General features: G+C 50.9%; 1 pseudogene; it reads left to right on the top strand.

The window, feature by feature from the left end:
* The first annotated feature begins 20711 nt into the window (after positions 1 to 20711).
* LOC100921216 lies at positions 20712 to 21842 on the top strand (annotated as a pseudogene).
* Positions 21843 to 26556: the final 4714 nt, after the last annotated feature.

Below are 26556 nucleotides of genomic sequence, written 5' to 3'. Positions count from 1 at the left end.
TAAACATTTACAGTTTATGACCCCAGAGTAGCCAGCCCTAAGTTATATCAGCCCTAATAGTCAGGGAAGGGTTGCAACCAGGGGGATTGAAGCAGAACACTTTAGGGAAACTGAGGCACAACAAAATGATCTCTACATTTACATGTGACTGGCAAAGAAACAAAAATAAAGCAAAACAAATCTGCTTTATGAACATGCAAATTTAAGCTTGATAGCAGGAAACGCTTCCTACTACTAGGAAATTATCTGAGAGTGACATGGGTCATCTTGAGAGGTGGTGAGCTCACCGTCCTTGGAAGTCTTCAAATAGAAGCTGGAGGACTCCTTTGGGAAATAATATAGAAGGAATTCCTATTCAGAAGTGAAATAGATTCAATGGTGACAGTCTCCTTGAGCTCTGAGACTTGGAGATTGCCTCTTCCGGCCCTACTGATCCAAATGGCCCTTTTGATTCCTTCTACTAAATCCAGGAATAACCCTCTGTGGGCTGGGCCGAGGTTACCCTAGAGCAGAACTGTGGCAAATACAGTGAGTACTTTCTCTAAGACCACTCTTGGAGACCCACTTTGGTCCTGGGTACCTCTGAGGGGACAGGGTGACTCTCTTCCACCACTGGCAGCTCAAATCTCTACTCCAGGTGTGTTCCCCACCATTGTTGTTCTCCAGGGAATAGTGCCCCATGGAACCACACACTGACTAGCTTTTACAAAGGGCTTTATACTTTGAAGATCTATCTAAAGCAGAAATGCAAATATTTCGCACCCACAAAACCCTTGGGGACATTCTATACCAACTTGGTCTCAGGGGATGAGCTGAGATATAGCAGTTTCTACATGACAGAGGGCCCACCGAGTTCATCTCCAAATGCCATGTTGCAGCTAGACAAGTGACATTCTCAGTTGCTCTTGAGTTCGCCCCACGGAGCACCAACGTTGGGTTTGGTTTTGGAGTCCCACACCCTTGACCCCCAGCTCTGTGATTCCAAGACTCCATTTGTCTCACTTCCCTCGAAAGGAACTCACAAGGTTAAGAGCCCCTAACTTCTTCACTCGAAAAGCAGAAAGGAATATGGAAGCGACCAAAGAAACGAGGGGCCCCATGTTGGTCTCCAAGGCAGAGAAGGGTTGAAGTGTCCCCCTTTGCAGCTCTGTATCTCCTTGGATTCTGTCAGCCAGAAGGAAGGCAGCTGAAGAAAAGAAGCTATCTTTTAAATGAATTCAGTTTTGTAGTAATCTATCTTATAAAAATGAGCAGAATCTCATCCTTAAAATAAGCAAATCATTGTAATTCTTGTATAATTGTAATAATAATGTAATATAATAACTGTAATAATAAAAAATAAGCGAATCAAGTGTAAAAATTGGGTTCTGATTTTTTACTTGCATTTGAATTGCCTAAATATAATCAATAATTGATGGAATTATCAATATAATAATCAAAACTACAATTAACCCACCTAAAAATGGAAATTCCCTGGTCCAAAAGTTTCTAAATCTGATTTTCTAATAATAGAGACATAAAGGTTGAGGTAACTTCCATTATTTGACCTGGTTATTGGCAAAGTAATTAAAATTGTGTTTTAAGATCGATTTTGTAGGAGACTTTTAAGAGAGAAAGAAAATCTTTACAAGTGATTTGTCTGTGAAGATAGTCAGCTGGAAACTGCTTTGAGACACCCAGACCAGAAAGCGCCATCAGATGGCGTCCTAAATCAGATGACTGGAGATGAACCTTCTGAGCTTTAAAAGGACTTTTTTTTTTTTTTTTATTTATTTATTTTACTGCTTACTTTTTCCCTTTGCATCTTTTGACGTATAAGGTTTACTTACCAAAGGGAATTTCTCTGGCTTTATCAATGTGTCCATCAATTCCTCCCTTTTCCTCCCTCACTTTGTTACCCGTCATCATAGTTGGGAACCTTTGTTCGTTATACCAATTAGTGACTCATTAAGGAGACTGCCTTTCAATTAGAGTCAAAAGGGAGAAATGATTATTTCTCTTATATTTAGTAGCTAATTATTATATCAGGGCCAAGGTTTTCCCCCCTTTCTACTTCCTCATCCAGAAACCACCCAGGGTGGGAAATTTCTCTTGAAGATTTACCCAGACCAAGAGCTAGTCAGACAGCAAAAGAAATTGTAAATATGGGCTAATGGGTGTATTCCTACTCACTTTGTTCTCTCAGACAGAGCCAGAGAAAAGCTGCTTCTCCCTATTATCAAGACTGATAGTGTGGAAAATAATATACATTTGACCAAAACTTAAGCGAGCCAAGTCACATACCCCAAGACCTTCATTTTGATACATCCCACACCGGTTTTTGTGTTAACCAAGGTGAGTTGACTGCTGCCCCTCAGGAACACTTCCTCTTCAGAAGGCATTAATCTGTGACCTCACTACTATTAGGATCGTCGGTGTAAGAGACACAGCCAGATGACCATCTTTTTATTAATAACCCGCCGGCCTTATTAATAAAACTATTAAATTACCCAGAAACTATGTCTCTCAAAACTCTTAAAATGTCCATTGGGAAACTTCTTAATTTCCTTAGTTGTCTATTCTTTCTTCATCTTCAAATTATATTGGATTTATTCAAAAGTCACATACCACAAATTGAATGTTAACTTTTTCCCACCTTGATATTTCCTGTTTCTAGCACATAGTAAGTGTTTAATATATGCTTGTTGAATTGAATTGCACACAGTAGGTACCTAATAAATGTTTGCTAAATGTAACTGAACAGAACTGAATGTTTATTTTGCAATTTTCCTGACTCCTGTGGGTTTGATTATCACTTATACATAGAGAACTCTCAAAACTTAAAGGGAAGGAGGGAGAGAGAGACAGAGAGAAAGCTAGACCAGAGCCCTAGAAAGCCTTCAAAAGGCAGCCCTAGTTGTAGTTTCATATTCATGGCCAAAGAGGCCGCTGCTAACCACTGGGTAGCAGCCCCCTACTTGTTAAGGAACCTGGAGGCCCTTCCCTTGCATAGAACTGTGACTGTCCCAGAAGGCTCCTCAATCTCTGGCTTGGCTCATTAGCCAGTCCCCCGTTACACCATCCCTGCACGTGAACATTTTGCAGTCCTTGGTAAGTCAGTGGGTGTGTTTCACACGCAAGGAGTCCAAATATTGTGACACTTATTTTCCCCCAGATTTTCCTTTCCTAACCCGAACCAGCTTGACCGCTGCCTCCAGTCTCTCCTCACTCATTCAGTTGAAAGGGATTTTGGTCTGGCCCTGTCACCCCCCACTCAGAAACTGGCTGTGGTCTCCAGCTGGCTGAGGGCATTGCCTCAGCTGGATTTGGAGAAGGATAACCAGGAGGAGACAGCTGACGGCTTCTGTCATTGGCACCTGTGACTAGCCATGAAAGGAGAATCCTTCCTGGGGGGAGTCAGAGGGATCGAGGGGTCCCTTAAAGGGCTGCCGAAGAAAGCAATGGGACTAGACTGAGACTGAGGGAGAGATTATCAGTCAATTTAATTTTCTATGTCTGGCACTGTCTCCCTCTAAGAAGCAATTCTTCTTTAAAATAACAATAGGCGCAGCTAGGTGGCTCAGTGGATAGAGCCAGCCCTGAAGTCAGGAGGACCTGAGTTCAATCTGGCCTCAGACACTTAACTTTTTTGCTGTGTGACCCTGGGCAAGTCACTTAACTCCAATTGCCTCAGCAAATAATAGCTTTTTATTTTTCAAAATATATGCAAAGAGTTTTCAACATTCCCCCTTGTAAAACCTTTGTTCTTCCCTCCCCACCTCCCCCTTCCTTAGACAACAAGTAATTCAGTATAAGTTAAACATGGGCAATTCTTAAAATAAAATAATCTGAATTAATAAAATTGGCTTGGGCAGGCTTGGGCCTAAAATACAGACTACAGAATTTCCTGACCCAGACACAGCATGTCAGAGTTAGAAGTGATCTTGAACTTGGGAACCCCCCTTTCTGAAGATCTCCCAACGGAATATATGGCAGAAGGGAGAAAGAGGAGCTTCCTCTAGTCTGGCTGAGAAATCACCAAACTGAGGCCATGGGGGGCTAGATCTCCTCCCATGAAGGGGTTTCCCACGTAGCCAGGAGACCGGAACCTACCTCTCCCCTGTGGGTGGCTGCAGTCCCATGGAGCAGTTCAGACACAGGACAGGCGAGACCCAAACAGAAGTGTCCTTCATTTCAGAGTGAGTAGGATGACGTTCCCCCGAGGGGGGCTCACCACCGGGGGGCCAAGGGCAGGCCTTCTGTACTGGAAGTGGGACGGATGATGACATTTGTTCTAGGCTTTGAGTTCCAGTTCCCGGAGCCCTCTGGGAGCAGGGCTGCCCCAAGCTTGGCCATCGTGCCCACTCCCCTGGGCACAGAACCAGAGTTCTGGGGTGGGGCAGGAGAGCCCTAAGGAACAGAGCCCTGGGCTGTTTGGGGCGGCCCTGGGGGAGCTGACTCGGTGACTCCCTGCTGCTGGTCCAAGCCAGGCACTCTGGGGGGGGGGGGGGGGGGGGGGGGCACAAAGGATCACCGTAATGCCGACCTCAGGACACAGCTGCCGGCTCTGGGAATGGGGGTCTCTGAAACACCGATGCCAGTAAGGCCCTGCTCAGGGGTGAGTTGTGGAGGGGTCGGGAGCGATCATGTAAATATGGCAGAGCCCCCAAGAAGGCCCGTGTGTCCCCCACAGTAGCAAAGGCTCCTCCTTGGGTCCTTGGCTCCCGAGCCGAGCTCTCCCACCTTTCCGGAATCATGAGAGAAGAGGCCCACGGACGCCCTCATCCCCAGCGGCTGCCCCAGGGCACAGCGAGGGCGCAGGAGCTCCCAGACTTCCAGCCCAGCCCGGGCTCTTGTCGGGGGCCTGGCAGGTCAGCGGCTCCATGCCCAGGAAGGCGTGTTCAAAGTCCCGCCCCCTGCCCAGGGTCCACATCTGAAAGTGGCAGCTCCTCAGTGGAAACAGCAGAAGGCAGAGCTTGCCCCAGGCCCTTCTGCCTGCCGGGCACTGAAGCCTTCCCTGGAGTGTGGGGGCTCCAGGACTGGCTGGCGTGTGAGCTCCTGGAGGGCAGGCGGTGGGACTCTCAGCACGGCCCTGGGCACGTAGGGGAGGCACCCAGGAAATGCTTCATTCACCCACGGGGCTTTTCCTTCATTTTAGGTCACTTGCCTCTGTCTTTGGGCAGTCAGTGACCCAGTGCCTCCTCCCCGCCCCCAGGCCCTTCCTCCCCTCCCTCTGAGTGGGACCAGCGGCTGTCTCCCCTCTCCAGCCTGGCCCAAAGCTCGACTCTCCCCGGTGTGTGGCCAGCCCTTCTTCTCCATGGAAGGAGACCCAGGGAACGAGCAGCCGGCCCGAGGGGGGCTGGGCATCTTTGCTTCCATGCCCACTTCAGACCTCTTCCCCAGGGGCTGGGACCGTGGGAGGGGCTTCCTCCCCAGTCTGACGGCTCAGCAGCCACTGCCCCCACCTGGCACTGCCAGCCTGGCACATGCCGGGCATCACTCCATGCTCCTTGCCCTGACCTGTGCTGCCCTAGGGCCTCCCACCATGCTGGGAAGCAGAGCCACAGACAGGTGGGGGCCCAGGGACCCCGGCTCCTTCAGGAAGCCTTCTAGATCCCCGCCACAGTGAGCAGAGGGTCAGCAGGAAGCACCAATCAGCCGTCTAACGGCTTAGAAGAAGATCCGGAGCTCAGTGGGGGCCCCGGCAAACGGGGGGCCGCGCTCCTGCCGCCTCCTTCTGCGTATGGTCTGCACCGAGCTGCCCTGGGCAGCGGGGCGGTCTCACAGCCCCCTCTGCCACCGCCTCGGGTGGAGCCCCGCTCCGCAGCCGGGGGGAGCCTTTCCTTCCGGAGCCTTGGACCAGGTCCCGCCCCGGTCCTGAGCAGGCGGGGGGAGCTGCCGTCCAGTCAGGGTCCCTTGAGCCCCGCAAGGGCCCGATTCCCAGCCCGCGGGCTCCTCTTCTCCCTCCCGGGCCCTCCCTGGGCCATCTCCTCAGCTCCCGGCATTGCAGTGACCGTCCCAGAAGCCGCCTCCGGCCCGGGCTCGCGCCCCCAGTCATCCTGAATCCGTGCTCCCCTTCCCCGGCCGCCCCTTCAAACCTCCCTCGCCGGAGGCCAGCTTGGAGGCGGCCTTGCCTCCCCCCTCCCCCGTCCCCCCCCCCCACGCTCTCCAGTCCGAGGCCCAAAGCCCGCCGGACCCCCCCCCCCGTTGCATTTCTCATTTGTGCCCCCTCCCCTCCTGCCCTCTTACTCCCTCGCGGGCGGCTCTGCCGGCAGCTTCCCGACTCCCTCCTTCCCGGAGCCCGCAGCTGACCCCGCTGGAGCCGCTCCGCGCTCCCGCTCCAGCAGCACCTGGGGCTCCCCATCCCCTGCAGGGCCCGGTGTCAACCCCCCGGGCATCCCCAGTCCTTCCCGCCTGGGCCCCTCCCCCTCCAGACTTCTGACACGGACGTCACCCCCTCACCCAAGACGCCCCCCTCCCGACTCCAGGCGGGCTGTTCTGTTCAGAACAGGCAGTTCTCAGATGAAGAAATCAAACCAATTTATCGGCATATGAAAAATGCTCAATTATTAGTGATGAGAGAAATTAAAATAAACTCGAGATACCCTGTTATAGCTACCAGACCGGCTAAAGGGGGAGAGTGACAAACGCTGGGGGGAGGTGGGAAGAATTAGGACCCGAATTCATTTTGCTGGAACTCGGACCGGATCCAACCATTTTTAGAGCAACCTAGAATCCTGCCCAAAGAGTTCTCAAACTGCCCGTCTTCTCCGAGCCGACAATCCCCCTGCGGGGTCTGTTTCCAAGGGGATTTCCAGGGGAAAAGGGAAAGGAGCTCTGTGTGGAGAAAAGTACATTTATATTATAAACTATTTTGTGGTGGGACGGAATTGGAGATTGTGATTGTAGTGGAAATTGGGGGGCGGCGGCCAAGTTGTGCTCCGTGATTATGATGGAATACTACCTCCACTATTCGCAATGAACTCAATGACCTCAGCAAAACCCAGAAGGGCTTGCCTGAAATAATGAAGGGAGAAATGACAGAGCCAAGAGAACACTTTGATATTGATGGCAATATGACAGACGAAAGAAGATGCTGTCTACCGCCAGAGAAAGCAGAGTTAACTAGAAGTAGGTACAGAATGATGACATATAGATAACATATATATACATGTGTATGTACATGTATATGTACATATATAGAGACACACATACATATTTGTGTCTAATGGGAGCAGTCTCTAGGGTAGAAGGGAGGGGAAGAGGAGAAAGGAAATTTACATGGAAACTATTATATATTTGAAAGATTTAGCAAGTTGGACGTAATAGATTTGCAGTCATGTGCAATCATCTTTTTATGATTATTATACTTATAATGGTATATAATATAATACATAATAACTATATATACTATATAATAGTAATATAATATAACGGAATAATATAAATTATTCCATAACTTTAAAATAAAATTAAATTTAAAAAATTTTAAAGAACAAAAAGTTAAAAATATCAAAGGAATCAAGGCAAAAAGGTGAAGAAAGGTGGTCTCGCAGTACCTGATCTCAAATGATTATAAAGTAGTAATCATCAAACTATCTAGTACAGACTAAGAAATACAGTAGTGGATCAATGGAATAGATGAAGTACAAGAGACATAGTAAGAAATGACTATAGTAATCAAGTGTTTGATAAACCCAAAGACCCCCGGCTTTGAGGAGAAAAACTCACTATTTGACAAAAATCTCTGGGAAACCTGGAAAGAAGTTTGGCAGAAACTAGGTGTAGACTAACATTCACACCACATACCCAGATGAGGTCAAAATGAGTACAGGAGTTCAGCATAAAAAGTGATAGTATAAGCAAATTAGAGGAGCGTGAAATAGTTTACCTGTCAGATCCATGGAGAGGGGAAAAATCCATATTCAAACAAGAGACAGTGTATTGCACCGTGTAAAACATACATTGAATTTAAAAGGTTGTGCACAAACAAAATCAATGTAACCAAGATTAGAAGGAAAGCAGAAAACTGGGGTGTGGGTGTGATGGATTTTGCAGCAAGTTTCTCGAACAAAGACTTTATTTCTCAAAGAAGTAGAGAACTGAGTCCAATTTATAAAAATAGAAGTCATTCTTCAGCTGATAAATGATCAAAGGATATGACTAGAAGTTTTCAGAAGAAATTGGAGCTTCTATAGGATATTAAAAAACATCTCTATTGACTAGAGAAATGCAAATTAAGACAAGTACCACCTCATACCTATCAGATTGGCTAATCTGACAGAAAAGGAAAATGACAAATGTTGAAGAAAAGGTGGAAAAATTGGGACATTAATGCACTATTGGTGATGAACTGAGCTAAACGTTCTGGAGAGAGAACTCCTCAAAGCTTTATCAAACTGGAAAGACCCTTTTGTTCCAGCAATACCACTGCCAGGTCTATATTTCAAAGAGATTAAAAAAACAAAAGGAGAGGGACCTATAGTACAAAAATACTGATAACTCTTTTCTCAGAGCAAAGAATTGGAAATTGAAGCGATGTCCATCAATTGGGGAATGGCTGAAAAGTTGTGGTATACGATTTTGAGGGAGTACTATTGTGCTATAAGAAATGAGGAGCAAGATGTTTTCAGAAAAAGCTGGAAAGACTTACCTGAACTGATGCAAAATGAGAAGAACCAGGAGAATACTGTACACAGTAACAGCAATATTATATGATAATCAGCCGTGATTAAGTTAGCTATTCTCAGTAATACAATGATCTAAAACAATTATAAAGAATTCGTGATGAAAAATTCTAGCCACCTCTAAAGGAAGAACTGATGGAGTCTGAATGAAAATGAATACTTTTTTTAAAAACTTCATTTTTCTTGAGGGATTCTTTAATAGTTTTCTTTCACAATATAAGTAATATGGAAATACACTTTGCATGACTGCATATCAAATATTAAATTGCTTGCCTTCTCAGTTACTGGAAAAGGAAGAGAGATGATTTGGAACTCAAGATTTTTTAAAATGAATCTTAAAATTATTTTTTACAAGTGATTGGAAAAAATATTGTTAAAAAAAAAAAAAAAAGAAACGATAAGTCTGTTCCTTCTGTTATTCCTTTTTTCTGTTATGGACCCACAACTTTTGGTCCTAGGGAAACCATGTGATTTGGGGTTAGAAAACTCTTTTCAACTCCTATTATTTCCTTGATTATGAATAAATATGTTTCCCAAATCCATTCAGAGAATTCTGCCCAAACCAATCCCGTGGGAGCTTTTTGAAAAATGGATCACTGAGGTTGACCTTGTTCCTATAGAAGATGGCATTTGAGCTGAATCTTAAAGAAGCCAAGAATTCAAGAATTCGGCATTCCAGGTATAAAGAAGAAACCACGTAAAGACACAGCGGTGGGAAGTGGAGCCTTGTGGGAAAGGAACAGCAAGACAGCCAGTGTGGTCTGAAAAATTGGATGCCTTGAGGAGAACGAAGTAGAAGAAAATTTGGAAGTTAGGAAGGGGCCAGATTCCTAACTGGGGCTTTAAATGTCAAACCATGGATTTTACAGGTAATATTTGGAGATGATTGGGAACCTATTGGAATTTGTGGAGTAGGATGTTGACAAGATTAGATCTAGTTTTAGGAACATCACTTTGGCACTTTACATAGAAAATGAAATGGGAGGAGATCCAAGGCTTGGAAATCAGTTAGGAGCCTGTTGCGATAGGTCCTGACACAGGTGGTGAGGATCTGGATTAGGAAAGGAAGTAGGCGAGTGGAGAGAAGGGGACATCTTGGAGAAATTTAGCAAAAGAAATGAAACGATCCGGATCCCAGTGGGGATGCATCCAGGTGAAAGTCCAGGATAGCAAGGGAGGCCAGGTGACTATGAAGGTGGCGCCTTCCATAGCAATAGATAAAGTAGGAGGAGATTGGGAGAAAAGACAATAAGTTTGCTTTTGAACATGATGAGTTTGAGGTTTCTCTGAAACTTCCAGGGTCAAACAGGATGATTTCAGAAAGGCCTGGAGAGACTTACACGAACTGATGCTGAGTGAAATGAGCAGGACCAGGAGATCATTATATACTTCAACAACAATACTAGATGATGACCAGTTCTGATGGATCAGGCCATCCTCAGCAACGAGATCAACCAAATCATTTCTAATGGAGCAGTAATGAACTGAACTAGCTATGCCCAGAAAAAGAACTCTGGGAGATGACTAAAAACCATTACATTGAATTCCCAATCCCTATATTTATGCACACCTGCATTTTTGATTTCCTTCACAAGCTAATTGTACAATATTTCAGAGTCTGATTCTTTTTGTACAGCAAAATAACGTTTTGGTCATGTATACTTATTGTGTATCTAATTTATATTTTAATATATTTAACATCTACTGGTCATCCTGCCATCTAGGGGGGGGGGTGGGGGGGTAAGAGGTGAAAAATTGGAACAAGAGGTTTGGCAATTGTTAATGCTGTAAAGTTACCCATGTATATATCCTGTAAATAAAAGGCTATTAAATAAAAAATAAATAAATAAAAGAAACTTCCAGGGTCAGCTGGCAATGGAAAATTGGAGCTCGGCAAGAGAGGAAGTGTGGCCCCATGGAAGTGTGAGTTACCTACATAAGGATGCTGGGAGCTGATGAGGTCACCAAGACCTCCAAGAGGAGGGAAGAGGAAGGGCCCTTGGAGAGGTAGAAGGTAGAAGAGGCTGCATCTTAATTCTCAAGCCAATGCATCTTCTCCACTTCATCTCTCTTCTTTCCATTGGCCCCTTCAGGTGCTTTTCTCGAGTTAAATTGGGGGGATACTTTCAGATAGAATTCCCAACTACAAGTCCGTGTAACCACACCCCAGCAGCACTAACTGAAGCTCTGAAGCCCTGAGGACTCCTGACCTGGAGGCTCCTCCTGATGAGGGACGGGGTTCCTTGGAAGTCGTCTGGATCGTAGGATATTCTGCCAGGTCGGGACATGACCAACGTCAGATATGCGTTGGTGAATTGTAAAATTGCACACAGTTCCTGTCTTATATGTGGCATCCGTGTCCTGGAAATAGAAAAGGAGCAAATCCAGAGTTAGGAGGGTTTGAAAACAACCTGTTCTCTCCTATTCCAGCCCCTTTGTGGTTTTCTAAGTAGAGAGAGCTCTCAGGACCATTTGAAAGCATGTTAGAGTCCCGAGTCAGGTCGTGATAAGGGTTAAAAGGCATCACAGATGCTTGCTTGCTATTTTTTCTTGCTTTCTCATATTTTTCCTTTTTGATCTGATTTTTCTTGCGCAGCATGCTAATTGTGGAAATACGGATAGAAGAATTGCACGTGGTTAACATAGATAACTTGCTGTCTAGGGAGATAGGCTGGGGTGTGAGAAATGGCTGTGCATTTGGTTTCCACAGTAATGAACATTAAATTGTAGAAATGAAACTTAAATAAGGAAACTGAAGCCCACAAGGACATCGAGGAACAATCAAGGGGGAAGGTTATCTTCCCCCAAAATAAAGCAAGCTCCTGACTTTTGTAATCATGGTGGGGTAGCCTGAGATTTGAAAAGCATCTTTTGTCTTTGCCTTTAGCCTTCCTGTTACCTTTCCCCTCCTAGAATAAAGGACAAATAGATTTTCGTTCATTTTTTCTCTCAAGGGAACGGAATTTCTTGGAGTTTGTGGATTTCTTCTGGGGGATAAATATAAATGATTTCGATCTCGATGATTTGAAGTTGGAACAAGCAGATGTTGATAAGGGTCAGGCCGGCAATGTGAAGTCAAGCTGATGTTTCTAATTGAGACATAGCTTTGGCAAGCTCCTTGGGAGCAGAGACTGGATATGTAATGAGGGGTGCAGATTCATGTCATTAACTTCTGTAACATCCAATTAATGGGGAGTCAGGGGAGGGACTTGTGCTTCAGGAGAGGAGATAAAATGCTGCCTTGAGTTTGCAAAGTGTCTACTAGCCTAGGCACCCGTGCTTGCAAGAATGTAAAACGAAGGTCTCCTGCACTCAGAGAGTCAGTGGAGTTCTGGGTAAGATATTTGTTTCTTACAGGGGGAAGGGAGAGAAAAAAATGGAACACAAGATTTTGCAAGGGTGAATATTGACAACGATCTTTGCATGTATTTGGAAAATAAAAAAGCTATTAAAAAAAAAAAAAAAAAAGAAATTACAGAACACAACTCTCAGTGAAAATGCCCAGCACAGAGCCTCAGTGGAGATACTAGCCCCCAGAGGGGGAGCAGCCCGGGATCCAGCTGCAAAGGACTATGGAGTGTTACGGGCCAGAACTCTGAACTCAAAGGATTCTTACAAGGTGCTAAGTCAGTGGATTGATAGAGACAACAATTCTCTCATTTAGCCTGGTTCAGGATGATTGATCTGACCCTACAAGGAGATGTTATGAGCCAGAACTTGAAATAAGGTATTAAGTGGGATTGAGGAGACAATGTTTAAACCTAGTTTAGCACTGATTTAATCCTACAACAAATAATGGTTTCCTAGTGATGTAATGATTGGTGTGTACTCAGTGTGGAGCTTATAAGCAAGAAGCTCTTGGGCCCAGAAGGGCAAGTGCACTAGAAGCTCTCGAGGCTGAGCCAGGATTCAGTCGGGGAGATTCAGAAGGCAGAGGAGGCAGGCGGGAGCTCTCAGAACCAAGGTCAGACTGAAAGGCCTCCAGAAAGCTGCCCAGACCCAGGGAGGAGGTAATAAAGGATCTGGACTCTAAGAAAGTTAAAAAGCTAACTAAGACTTGGAAAGAGACAATAAAGGATTTGGACTTTAAGCCCTGGCTGCACTTGAGGTGATTACACTGAACTGAAACGAAGGCTGCTCCAGAGACGCCAAGGAAACCCCAACAAGAGATTACATTTTAGAGAAGATATTACACTGGAGAAAGCTGTTGTCTCACTAGCATCATCATCGCTGGCTCCATCCTGCCAGAGGCATGAGCACTGACCATGTACGGGCCCTGGATGCATGTGTTCCTTTTTTCATACGTTCTCTGACCATCCAAGTGTGTCCCCGACGCCCGGCCTGTGGTCTCGTGTGCCCTGGATATGCCCATTAGGGCTGTGTAACCTGTAGAGGGGCAGACCCCTGCATGAACTGCTACAAGGACCAACTTTTATCACTTACTTCATTATATTTGTGATTAAATGTCTTTTGCTTTGAAGCAGGCGCTCTCTGACTGGCTCCGTGAGAGTAAAGACGTCAGTGGGGGCTTGTCAGCTGTGGATTGAAGTGTCCGCTGACCCAGAATGCTTGGAATCAAGAGGAACTTTCAGAGGCCCCGTGGAAGGGAGATCCAGCTGCTGAGGCTCTGAAGGGTGTGTAGGACTGGGAGGGAAATCAAGGCTTGCTCCCTGGGGCCAGCTGGCAGCAGGCTCTGATGGAGATCAGTTTAGCTCCATGGTCCCACCCTCTGGGGAGGTCCTCCAGTCTGAGATCCAAGTGATGCCACATCCCTGAGACCCCCCCCTCCATGGAGGTCTCAAGCAGCCTCACCTTGCCATGCTCTGTCAGGAATCCCACTCCTGTCCCTGAGGCGAAATTTTCCCTATAAAATACACTTATGCACCATTCGCCCTCCTTTGGGTCTGCCCCCCATGGCTCTCTGCCTCGTGGGGTCTTTCCCCCTCCCCTTCCCCCATGCCAGGTGGTATCTCCCCTGACCCCACTGTGCTTCCCACCCCCACTTCTCCTCCTCCTAGCTAACTCTTTTAGGGGGCTTTAGCCCACCAGCTAAGGGTCTGCCCCAGCCTCATGGGGGCTCCCTTTCCGCTGGGTAATTGCGAGTTCCCCGGAGGAGCTTGTCCTCCCCATGCTCTCCCACTCCGTTTCACATTCATCACCCCCCTTCATCCCCATGCTCTCCCACTCCGTTTCACATTCATCATCCCCCCTTCATTTTGTCCGTAACCCCTTCCCCTAAATAAGTCCGCCTTTTGCCAAAGAGAATGGCCATTGGGAATTCTTCCTGTGACCGAACCCCAACTTCTGGTGCCCGCTGTCCTCTGGCATCTGCACCAATCACGTCACGTCCCTGGTTAGAATCTCCTGAGTCTGGCTGAGCCCAGATCCGGCCAATGACTAAATGAACGCATGACTATGGGAGGGAAGCACTGGGGGGTGAGCTAATTGTCAGAAGGGGGAGGCGGCAGTGGGAAGGTGATGGACGGGAAATGATCGTGGGCAGCTGGTGTCACAGGTCACGGAGCAGAAGCTGGAGGTGGCCTTTCTAGTAATGAGGGACATTGATTTAAATACTCTTGCCAGAGCCAGAGATGAAAGATGGGGTGGTGAATGGCACCTGCTTTGGGTGTTCCCCATTCTGTGGGGAAAGGGGGCGGCCTGTGAAAAGAGACAAGCCCCTTTTCTGTAGATGGGCAAATTTTCCTCAAACCCGGGCTCAAGGGATTGGTTTAGTTCTTCCTCCCTGAGGCCCATGTTCTGAAGGGACAGCCAGGTGGTGCAGTGGGTAGAGCACTGGCCCTGGAATCAGGAAAACCTGAGTTCCAATATGGCCTCAGACACTTAACTTTTCTAGCTGTGTGACCCTGGACATGTGATTGAATCCCAACTGCCTCAGCAAAAGAAACAAAACAAAAAAGTTGTACCTTCGGGATTTTATCCCAATTCCCAGGGCCCCTCAGGGAAACCTCCCAGACTGAGGCTGAGCTGGATGGCAGAGGGGGAGCCCCGCGGTGAACTGCGCTGGGAACCTCGAGCTTTTCCGTGGTGTTCGCCGGAGAATTAGGATTCGTGGGTGTGACTCGATAGGGACCCGGCCAGGATCCCCGAGGGGGAATTAGCCGCGCACAAAACGGAGGCTCCTGAAAACGGGGTCTCCTCAAAACTGCCCCAAGTCATTATGGCCAGCGGCTTCTCCCTAGGCCCGGAACACGGGGAGGAGGGAGCCCACGAGGCGGAGGCAGGAGGTGCATTTGGACCCTGCTTTCCCGGGCGTGGGGGCGCAGCTGGGACGGGGAGCTGGGCCCGAGCCCAGCCGCCGCCCTCTCTCCGCCGCCCCGGGAACGGAGAAATTTGCACTCAGTCCCCGACTGCCCCGGACTCCTCACTCTGGACAGTTCCGACCAAGGCGAGATTGCCGAGCTGCACCCGGGGCGGGAGGGAACGAGCTGCACCCGGGGCGGGAGGGAACGGGCTGCACCCGGGGTGGGAGGGAACGGGCTGCACCCGGGGCGGGAGGGAACGGGCTGCACCCGGGGCGGGAGGGAACGGGCTGCCCGGGGCAGGATGCACTGCATCCTGGGAGGGACGCGCTGCACCCCGGGAGGGTTGGGTTGTCCCCGGAGCTCAGGCTCGGAGGGTCAGTGTTCCCGGTGGGGAGGAGGGACTGGGGGACCTCTCTTCTTCCTGGATGTTAGCAGAGGGACTTTGCTGCGAGGAGTCTGATCCTCCCATTCAGAGGCTCCCTTTCCGGCCTCCTTCCGAAGGCCGCCCCGCCGAGGGCCCCGGGGAAGGCGCTGGGGCTCCGGGAGGCTCCGGGAGCCCGCGCCGGGCAGGTGGGCTCCGAGGCCATCCCCAAGTACCCGACTAAGGCAGGCCGGAGCTCCGGGACCCGGAGGCTTGTGGGAAAACCAACGAGGGCCAAGGACTGAACATTCTGGGAGCTCGGGGCAGGAAGGATCTCTAGGCCCCGCGTCATCGCGGCAGATTCTGGGCTCCCGGCTCCCGAGAGCGGAGGGACTGGCCCCGCCGCCCCGCAGGGGAGGAGCCCCGTTAGGCCCCGGCTCCCCGCGCCCCCAAGCCCGGCTCCCCACACCCCAGGCCCGGCTCCCCGCGGCCCCAGGCCCTCCCCAGACCCGGCTCCCCCAGGCCCGGCTCCCCACACCCCAGGCCCGGCTCCCCGCGGCCCCAGGCCCTCCCCAGACCCGGCTCCCCCAGGCCCGGCTCCCTGGCCTAGCTCCCCGCGCCCCCAGGCCACCCCCCCACCCCACCCCCCGCTTCCTATTTTCTGCTTCTTTGGGAACTTTGGCCTTCTACCTTGGGGAACCCGGGGCCTGGACCGAAGTTTTTGCCCGCAGGGGTTTAAGCTTTGGCCCTGGCCTCCTCCGCCCCCGCTACAGGCCCCAGTTTGCTTTGTAGCCAAATGCGGAGGATGCGGAGTCCGGGTAAGGTACCTGGCGGGCTCCCGGTGCCTCGAGCACAGCCGCTCCACGGCGCCACCTGGTGGCCCGCAGCTCGCACTCGCCTAAATCAAAGGTGAGCGAGGGAGGCCGGGCCTGTCCCGGGAGCCCCCGGGGGACCGGATCGCGGTGTGGCCGAGGAGGGCTAAGGCTAGCCCGGCTGACGTCACATAACCTTGCTCTTCCTGCCCAGTATTCTCCGCGCTCTGCCCGTTTCGCTCGGCGTCAGTTTGTCTGAAGCCCAGCGCCTCCCGCTCCCCCCCCCAGCACGGAGCGCCCCGTCCCGCCGCCCTCCCCCCCCCCCCCCCCCCCCCCCATGGGTCACCACTCGACGTCTGACTCTTGGCCATGAGTGACAGGGCGGCCACGCCCGTTTGCGGGTGGCTCCGCCCCCTTTGTCCCGTCCCCTCTGGGACTCGGCCGGCGCTGATGCTGCGGGGCCGAGGCCGGGCAGCTTCCAGCCTGGGTCCCGGCTCCACACCGCTCCGGTGACGGTTGGGTTCGTTCACAGCTCCATCCACGACAAATCCGTATCCCGGGGTCCCCCCCCCCTTTTTGGTAGGTCAGCCCGAGGTGCGGTGGTCGGCCCGCGAGGCAGAGTGTGTGGACCCTGGAAGAAAAGAGATAAGGGCAAGAGAGAGGGAACGTGCAAAATGGAGGCAAGTCAAATCCATCTGATCAAGCCTCATTTTAATGGGTGCAATAGTACAGATATCTATAGCAGGAAGGCAGGGTTGTTCAAACACAGTACAGGGTGGGGGTCCTAGACAAAGGGTTGGTATCCCGCCCAAGGATGAGCTGCTCAGATGTTTCAGGTGGCAGGAAGCTCTATGATGCGATTAGGGGATGCCTAGATATCTGCCTATTCAAAGTTAGGATGTGATTAGGAGATTCCTATTCTGGAAGTCTTTGGTATAATGTGATTAGGAGATTCAGCCTATTCAAGGCTGGCCTTATGTGGCTGTAGATTAGTGCCGGCTCCCCACAGGGGTCTCCCCCCCCCCCTTTTTGGTAGGTTAGCCCGAGGTGCGGTGGTGGCCCAGAGTTGGTCTCCGGGCCTTCCCTGACGGAAGCGACTTAGGCCGTTTTATGACGTGCGCGCCTTTCATTTCTTCCTTGGATTAGCAACTGGAGAGAACTTGGCCCAGTTCTTTATACATAAGGAGGGGAAATCTCACTGTGGGGCTCCGGGAAGCAACCTGTGGCGGGGGGAGGAGGCGGGAGCCTTTGGGAAGCCCGGAAGGTTCGGCCCAGAAAGGGTGCTGTGGGGGCGGGGTGGGACTGCAGGGCTGAGCCAGGGACCTGAGGAGTGGGGGTGGGGACGGGGGGTGGGGGGCACTCACTGCTTCTGGCCTCGGGCGCGCGTTTCGGGATCTGGGCTGCTCCCATCGCACACGAAGTTTGCCTCAGCTCCCGGGCAGGGCCTGAAATCTATAGTTTGGAGGAACCCGGTCCCCGGGGAAGCCAGGGGGCGGGCGGAGAGGGTTCTGGGGCCACTTGGTTCCTGCTCAGCTGGCGAGTCCACTCTCAGCTCCCACCAGACGCTGACTGAAAGACTTCCTCTTGGCTCAGTTGTCATGAACTTCCGAGTGAGGGAAGGGTGGGGTCACGGTCAGAAGCCCGGCCGTGGGCTCAGGCAATGACTGATAGTTAGGTGGGCTCCGAGAATGGGACGGCGAGAACCGCACAGTCTCAAAGCCTCGTCCCCCTCAGGAACACACAGCTATTAAGTGCCTGGGGTGGGATCCGAACTCGGGTCACTCGGGCTCCACTCCCACCTTCTCCATCATCCCGTCTCCATCAGGAGTCCCGGACTGAATTACTTAGAAGAGAATTCAGAAATTTGCTGGGGATTGAGAAGACAAAACCTATTGTTTGCTGGATGCGGTCGGATTTCCCTTTGCTGGGGATGCAAATGAAGCAGAAAGTGACAGTTCCTGCCCTCAAGGAGTTTACAATCTAATAGGAAAAAACAAGGCATTGAAAGGAGTGGGAAAGTTGAGCTAAGAAGTTACCCAATCCCCAAAGTTAGAAGCAAGTGAGGCCAGAAGGAGAATGAAAATTGACCCCTGAACAAAATAGGGGCTCTCAGCACTAGAGGAACTCACCTATGGGGTCTGCAGATGGGGACAGATGATCCAGGGTTTGACTTCTGAGCAATGAGAGCTGTCCCAAAGGGAGTCAAATTGTTCTGGACAGTTTTTGAGGGGAGACTAGATGGTCACTTAAGATGGTATGGTGTGAAGGGGATTCTGGGACAGCCGGTAAGCATTTATTAAGCACCTCTGGTATGCCAGGTACAGTGTTAAGTGCCGGGGATATGAAAACCAAAAATAACATCTGCCTTCAAAGAGAGCACAGTGAAAAGGGGGAGGGGAAAGGCAGGGGAGATAACGAACATAAAAACGTTATTCATACAAGATCCATACAGGGCAAATTGGGGGACTTAACCAAAGTGAGGATGCTAGTATTTAGGTGTGAGTTGATCCAGTGGTTGCTGAGGTCCCTTCTGGCCCGGACACTCTGCCCTTAGGTTCTGGAGCAGTGAAGGACGGCCACTACGACACTCTCCCCTGGGCGGGGGGAGCTTAGCTGTGCCAGAGATGCTGGTCCCCCAACCTTGGTCCATCTACCTCCAGACTCGCTCCCTGACCCAGACCCCCGTGTCTGCTTGTGCTAATGAGCACGGTTTTTGTCTCACTCAGCTCCCACCACCACCTGACCACTGGGCTTCTTGTCCAGTAGTCTCCCAATTTGTCTCACTGTCAATCCCCGGCTCAAACATCTTCTGAGACTCCCTATTGCATCCCAGGACAGAAGACCAATCTTCTGGGCAAACGTGCATTGAAAACCCTCCACAATCTGCCTCCCGCTAACCCTCCACAAGTCATATTTTGCCCTTTCACACACTCCATACTCTGGCCAAACTGGAGGTTGTTTCCACATTCAGTGTTCTATATCCCAGGCTCCTAGTGAGTCTTTCTGTCCCATCCAGATGAGCAATAGTGGGTCGCAAACACAGCATCCCTTCACCTTTTGTCCTAGCAAGAGAGGGGAAGATGTGCGTATGTAAAGGAAGGGGGGGGGGGGGGGAGAGAGAGAGAGAGAGAGAGAGAGAGAGAGAGAGACAGACACAGACACAGACATTAGAGCTGTTTTAGGAAAATCGTTTAGGCAATGGGGAGCAGAGGATGAAGTGTTCTCCATTGATTGTCACCCAAATGCCAAAGAACCCATGTTCTTTCCTCTCGTGCTTGGATTTTTCCTCTAATCCACTCTGCCCCAATTTTTACTTACCCGGTTGTTTTGAATAAAGTGCGTTCTTCCAGAGTTAGATTGTAGTTGTAGGTGTTACCCACCAAATCTCCGAAATACCTGTGAGATCATGCTCGAACACTCAGTTCAGGATCTACAATTCATCTTGGTTGCTACCCATGGTCTTCAGTGCATTCTTTATGCATTGACACCTGAGACCATGGTTTTACCCCTTTTCTTTAATTTTAACTCCTGAGGACTTCTGTCTCTATCTCAGTTACTCAATTGCTCTGACAGCATAACTACTCTGGATTGTAGCTGGGCAGATCTGCACAGGAAGTTTTCTGCCTTTCTATCTTCTTTTTCAGGGACGAGCCCTTTTGATTAGATTTTTTAAGAATCCAGATAAATATATGATCACCTCCCCTTTTTAGGTGCACTCCATCCCTGATCAGGAGACTGTCATTCCTATATTTTAAGCTGTGCTTCAGAGATCCATATTTTGCTCTCATTCACCATCTTCTTAACAAGCTATCGACTTCCCAGATTTGCCTTTCTTTCCTAAGACTCTTGCTCTCATCTGGCAGCAGCAATAAAAGGCTAGCCATTTTGTAGTGGCGAGGAATTGGAAACTGAGCAGCTGCCCATCAGGTGGAAATTGGCTGAATAAGTTATAGTATATGAATATGATTGTTCTGAGAAACGATCAGCAGGACGATTTCCAAAAGACTTGGAGAGACTTACAGGAACTGATGCTGAGGGAAGTGAGTAGAACCAAGAGAACTGTACCTGGCAACAGCAAGATTATACAATGATCAATTCTGATGGGTGTTGGAATCCTAGTGTTAACTCAACTTGAAACAAGGTGACAACTCAAGGGAGATGTTAGAATCCTAGCATTAACTCAATGGAATTGATACAATGCTTGCTTGTGTTCACACCTTTAGAGAGCGCATAGAATGCGCATAGAAACACAGACTTCTGTATGGAAGTACTCTTTTGGAGTTCACAAGTATGGAGATTCCAATTCACACCTCCCTTAATCCCTGCCTCCAGAAGGAGGAGTCAACCTTTGAGAGATCATATATATAGAAGCTCTTAGAGCTTCGAGTTACTTTGGAACATTGCCAGGGGTCCGAGAGGAGAACTCTAGGAGGAAGCCCACAAGCCTATTCTGGGAGGTGGAATCAGATTCATTCCAACTTTCACCTTGGTGCTGGCTGGAGACTGAAGAAAGCAGAGGCAAAAGCAAAGGACAAAGCTGCAAGAGCAAGAGCTTTTAGAACCAACGACAGAGAGAGGCCTCTAAGAAAGTTAACCCAGCTTGGAAAAAGATAAACATTTGCATTTATAATTTAAAGAAGAGAACACCACATTTAGGTATTTTAGGCAAACCGGAAAGACTCCGTTGGTCTGGTACCTCAAGATGAACCCACTGACCAAGGTGAAGCTTATCAATGAATTGAACGAGCGGGAGGTGGAACTCGGGGTGGCCGAAAAGGTATCCTGGCACGCCGAATACAAGGACAGCGCTTGGATCTTTCTGGGAGGACTCCCCTATGAACTGACTGAAGGAGATATCATTTGTGTGTTTTCTCAATACGGCGAAATTGTAAATATTAATCTTGTACGAGATAAGAAGACCGGAAAGTCCAAAGGATTCTGTTTCCTTTGTTACGAAGATCAGAGAAGCACGATTTTGGCCGTCGACAATTTTAACGGGATCAAGATTAGAGGAAGAACTATCCGAGTGGATCATGTAGCTAATTACAGGCCTCCCAAGGATTCCAAGAATCTGGATAATGTAACCAGAGCACTCCGGGAAAAGGGCTGCGGGGTTAAGACCCCGTCTCCTAGTTCGTCGGAATCCTCAGAAGATGAAACACCTGTGAAAAAGCATAAAAAAGAGGAAAAAAGGAAGAAAAAAGACAAGGATACCAGAACAAACATGGATAAGCAGGAAACGCCCACAACATCGTCCGTAGGGTCCCGCCACAAGACCAGGAAGGAGGAGGAGAGTTCTGGTCTGGCTAAGTCTGCCACTAGAAGCCTGGACAAGCACTCCAGCCCTGAGCGGCGAGAAAGACGCAGACACTCAAGCGGCTCACCTGGGCTCCACCGAAGTCACCTTGAGAGAGCCGAATCTACCTCGAGGAGGGATTCGAGAAGGGATAAGCCGGGGCATACGAAATCCTCAAGCAGCTCCAGCAGGAAGGAAAGGAGGAGGAAGGAAAAGCGCAAACACCGGGAAAGAAGCCACAGCTCGGACAAGCGCTGGCACCACAGTGACGATCATTCTGAAGGCAGGTCCAAGAAGAGGCACAAACACAAGTTGGAATCCTAATGTTAACTCAACTTCAAACAAGATGGGCGTGGCTCTTTTCGACAATGAAGCGATTCAGGCCATTTCCAAGAGTCTTGTGATGGAGAGAGCCATCTGCAGCCAGAGAGAGGATTATGGGGACTGAATGTGGGTCATAAAACAGTATTTCCATCTTTTTTTTGTTGGTGTTTGCTTGCTTTTTTTCTTTCTCATTTTTTCCTTTTTGATTTGATTTTTCTTGTGCAGCAAGATAATTGTATAAATATGTATGTGTATATTGGATTTGACATATTTTTACCATGTTTAATATATATTGGATTACTTGCTAAGGGAAGGGGGGCGGGGGAGGGAGGAGGGGCAAATATGGAACGCAAGGGTTTGCAAAAGTGAATGTTGAAAACTATCCTTGCATATATTTTGAAAATAAATGTCATATCCTTTTAAAAAATAATGAAAATCTATCTATGCCCATAAAGTCTTTAATTTGTTGCCTAAATCTCTGATACCTTTAGAAAGACTTTTTTCTTTTTTAAATTGAATGTTTTTGTTTTTACATCACAGTTTTTCCCAGGCTCCTTTCAGATTCAACCTTTCCTTGTGATAAAAAGAAGCAAAAATGCTTCATAGAGAAACCTTATCTGGTGGCAGCTAGGGGGCGCAGTGGATAGAGCACCAGCCTTGAAGTCAGGAGGACCTGAGTTCAAATGTGATCTCAGACACTGAACACTTCCTATCTGTGTGACCCTGGGCAGTCACTTAACCCCAATTGCCTCAGCAAAAAAGAAAAAGAAACCTTATCTGACAGTGTACAACAACAATAATAGTAATGACAGCTGCCATTTACATAGCACCAAGAACATGCTACACACTTGACTAAACACTGATCACCACAACAGCCCTGGAAGGTCGGGGCCATTATTTTCCTCATTTTAAGGAGGACAAAACTATAGCCAACAGGGGTGAAGTGACTCACCCCAGGGTCACACAGGTAGAAAGCCTCCAAGGTCATAGTTGAATTTAGGTGGTTCTGACTCTGCACCAACCACTGAGCCTCCTCACCTTTACCATAAGCTTGGAGGAGGTCTATTTCTCTCCCAATACTCAGCGTTCCATTTTCTTTCATCTATTGTCATCTATACTAATCCATTGGGGGACGTCGTTTTCCAGGTTCAGCTTATTATTCTCGGCAGCATTTCACCTCAACCTCCCCAGATTCCTTTGAGTTCCTCCTACTCCTCGTTGTTGTGCAATGGCACCCACCACCACTCATCAACCACACTGGACGGGCCCCCTCTGACCCCAGGCCTGAACCCCCACGGGGAGCCCTCCTGCTTGTCCTTGGGACCCAGGAGTGCCGTTACCCGTCAAAGGCTAAGGCAATTTGGTCGCTTTTCTTGTATAACTCTAACTGAAACACAGACCGGGCGGCCAGTCCCCAGCTTCACCACCGGTGTCTCAGTCCCCCCCCCCCTTTCCCCGTGACCCAGAATCAATTATTTGCACTTTCTAGAGTCCTGTGCCCGAATAACCTGAGCCTCATGAATCACCGAGAGTGGGTGGAGGCGATGTGTTCCAACAGGTCTCGGGTGTGTTCTGTAATCCCTCCGCTACCCGCCCTGGAAAGAGCCTGCACCGGCTGACAAAGAGCTGCCTCAGTCCTGCTCAGCCAGGAGTCAAGAACCCCATTGCTCAGATCTCCTTCCCTCGTGCTGCCCAATGATGTCTCACTTGACAGAATTTGGGGACCTGAATCACCATTCCTCAGGGATAAACAGTAACTTCCTTTCTTCCTCCTCCTCTTCTTCTACCTCATCTTCCTCTTCCTCCTCCTCCTCTTCTTCCTCTTCTCCTTCCTTCTTCTGTTTCTTTTTCTTCTTCTTCCTTTATTTCTTCTTCTCCTTCCTTTGTTTCTTCCTCTGTTTCTTCTTTGTTCTTCTTCCTTTGTTTCTTCTTTATTTCTTCTTCCTTCTTCTTCCTCTTCCCATGGGAGACACAGCCCAAGAAAGAGCTAGAACTGAGAGGTGCAATGTCTTGTGAGAGGGACAGCCAGGAGTCCGGGGTCACTGAGTCACAGGTGGGGGGGGGGGGGAAGAAAGGTGTAAGAACATGAGAAAGGCAGGAGGAGGCCAGATCATGGAAGGCTTTAAAGTCAAACAGAGGATGTTGTATTTGCCTCTGAAGGTGACAGGGAGCCACAGGACTTTATTGAGCAGGGGGGTAACATGAGCATACTGAGCTTTACAAAAAAGTTCTGTTGGCCAAATGGGGAGCGACCTGGGGCAGGCAGACCACCCTCGGCAGCTACTGCTGAGGTCCAGGTGTGAGGTCATGAGGGTCTGCACCAGGGAGGAGCAGGAGCAGAGAAGAGGAGGGAGCAGAGAGGAGGTAGAGATAACAGCCCTTGGCAGCGATCGGCCAGGAAGTCCCAGATGACAAGCAGCTTGTGAGCCGGTGACTCAGAGGACGGCCGTCCAGCTTGTAAAGGGTTTGAATTTTGACATCAGCGTCTCCGTCCCCCCTCCCGACCTGGGGCAGGCAGACCACCCCCCCCCCCCCCCCCGCCTCCAAGGAACACGTGGACAAGAGTCCCCCAAGATGGAAGTGGCCGCGGTTTGGTGGGATGAGGCTGAAGCTTGGGCATTAGCAGCAGGGCAGTACCAGAGCTCCGGACTCAGGGTTGGGAGGAGCGGGTTCGAATCCTGCCTCAGCCACTTCCTGACTGGGTCACCACGCCCCCACTTTCCTATCGGGAAAAGGGGACAATAACTCCTCCCTCCCAGAGTTGAGAGGATCGAGTAAGTGGGCCTCGGACTAGTGCTCTGCAAACCTTACAGCCCCTAACTCCGGGCGCTGTCCCCACCTTCGTTGTCCGAGCGCTGATTCGGGGCTCGGATCTCGCCAGGATTCTCTGCCCTCCCGGGCCGAGTTTCCTCGTGTGGGAAGCCAGTGAGTCAGGCCGGGCTCTGTTCCCTCTAAGCTGTGGTTCCCACATTTAAACACCGTGTTTCCTGGTGCGGAGAAGAATCGCCCGCCTTTAGCCCAGAGTGGATTATGGGCGTCCCGAGGAAGGGGGGTCGGAACCCGAGGTTTGCAGGGGGGAACGCTGAAAAATAAGAGGCTGCTAGTTTTTAATTGTATCTTCTTCGGGCTCTTCTCCCTCCTCCGGGGAGCCAGCCCTGCCCAAGTTCCCAAGATGGCAAAGTGGGTCACGTGGGCGGGTCACGCGGGAGACCCCCGTGGGTGCCTCGGAGCCCTCGCTCTGTCACAGCAACCACGGGAAGGGGCAGGGGCCGACCTGACCCAGAGGGCAGAGCCCACTCTCTGAGGGGCCCCCATGAGGACAGAGCCCACTCTCTGAGGGGCCCCCATGAGGGCAGAGCCCACTCTCTGAGGGGCCCCCATGAGGGCAGACCCCGAAGAGCTGCTGCTGCTGCTGCTGCTGCTGCTGGGGGCGGGGGCGCTCAGAAAGGGGCCCGTCCCAGCCGCCTCCTGGGGAGCCCTCCGCCCCTGCAGGGGGCGCCGCGCCGGTCTCCCGGTCAGCCCCCAGCCCCGCCCCCACGAGGCCTCCACCTGCCTCCACAGCCGCCTGAGTCCCTTTCATCTGCGCTCCGGTCCCCAGGTAATCGCTACAGCCCTCCCCAAGCCCCGTAATCAAGGAGCTGCCTAATGACCCTCCTCGGCTTCATGAGGGCGAAGGACGTGGGCTCGGGGCACGGCCCCGGGGAAGGAGCCCGAGGCAGGCCCGGAAGGAAGATCCGCGATCGGAGACCCGGTCAGGGGGGGACCGGCTTCCCGCCCGAAGCGGCAGCCGCGCGCCCTCTGCCCCCGCCCTCTCACCCCCGGGCTTCGGGGGGGCCCTTATTCCCTTCCGGGGGTCATTCTCCCGCCTCTCCTCGGTCACTTCCGGGGGGGGGCTCCTGCCCACAGATGCTGGAGCACTCGGATGGGCCTGACGTCACGCAGGAGGCCCCCGGGCCCGGCTCCTTGGGGAGCCTGGGTGATGGGAGCCGCGCGAGCAAGGACTCGGCGTGGGAGGGGCGGAAGCCCGAGGTCCGGGCACAAGGAGAGTCCGGGAATGTCACAGACCGACGCTTTCAAAACGTTCCCTGACTTACGGGGGCCGCGGAACCCGGGGGGAGGTGACGGCCGGAAGCTCTGCACGCTCTGAGCAGGGAGGGGGAGGGGGAGCTCCGAGCTCCTCGCCCCGCCCCCCGGAGTGTGGCGGAGGGACAGACCGGCAGGGGGCGATCTCCTCTCCTCTCCCAGCTCCCCTTAGGAGGCCTTTCCCACACCCACCGCCAGGGGGGGCTCTGGGACAAACGGGGCAAAGAATGATCCCTGGGACCCGCGGCACGTGGGGGGGGGGGGGGGGGGGGGGGGGGGGGGGGGGGGGGGGAGGGGTCTCCCCGCCGGCCTCTGTCTGAGGCTGCCCCCAGTCCAGCCCCGGCCGACTCCCTCCTGTTAACTTGTGTCCTAAAATCCTTTGCCCTTGTTGGGGCGTTTCTCACGGGGCCCGGCCTGGAAACGGCGTCCGCCGGCGGGGGCTCCGGAGCTCTCCGGACGAGCAGGAAGGCAGGAGCGAGCTCAGTCCGGAGGTCTCGGGTCCCAGTTCTGCCCCGGAGAGTGTGGGCGGGCCTGGGCTCTGGGTCCTCGCCTGGAAAAGCAAGGACAATAAGGCGGATTCTGCCCCTCGGTTCCGAACCGTGGAGTCGTAAGGGGGGAGTAGTGCCCCATCGGGCCGCCAGGCGGCGCCATGACGCACAAAGTCCTGGAGACTGACTCCTCCCGAGCTCACGTCGGGCGCGGGACAGTCCGGGTGGCCCCGAGCATCGCTTCCCCGCGCTGGCCCCGGCTT

Source organism: Sarcophilus harrisii, chromosome 2, assembly GCF_902635505.1.
Source record: "Sarcophilus harrisii chromosome 2, mSarHar1.11, whole genome shotgun sequence".
In the NCBI taxonomy this organism is placed as follows: domain Eukaryota; kingdom Metazoa; phylum Chordata; class Mammalia; order Dasyuromorphia; family Dasyuridae; genus Sarcophilus; species Sarcophilus harrisii.
Note: the sequence above shows the minus strand (reverse complement) of the source record. Positions and strands in the feature narration are given on the sequence as shown.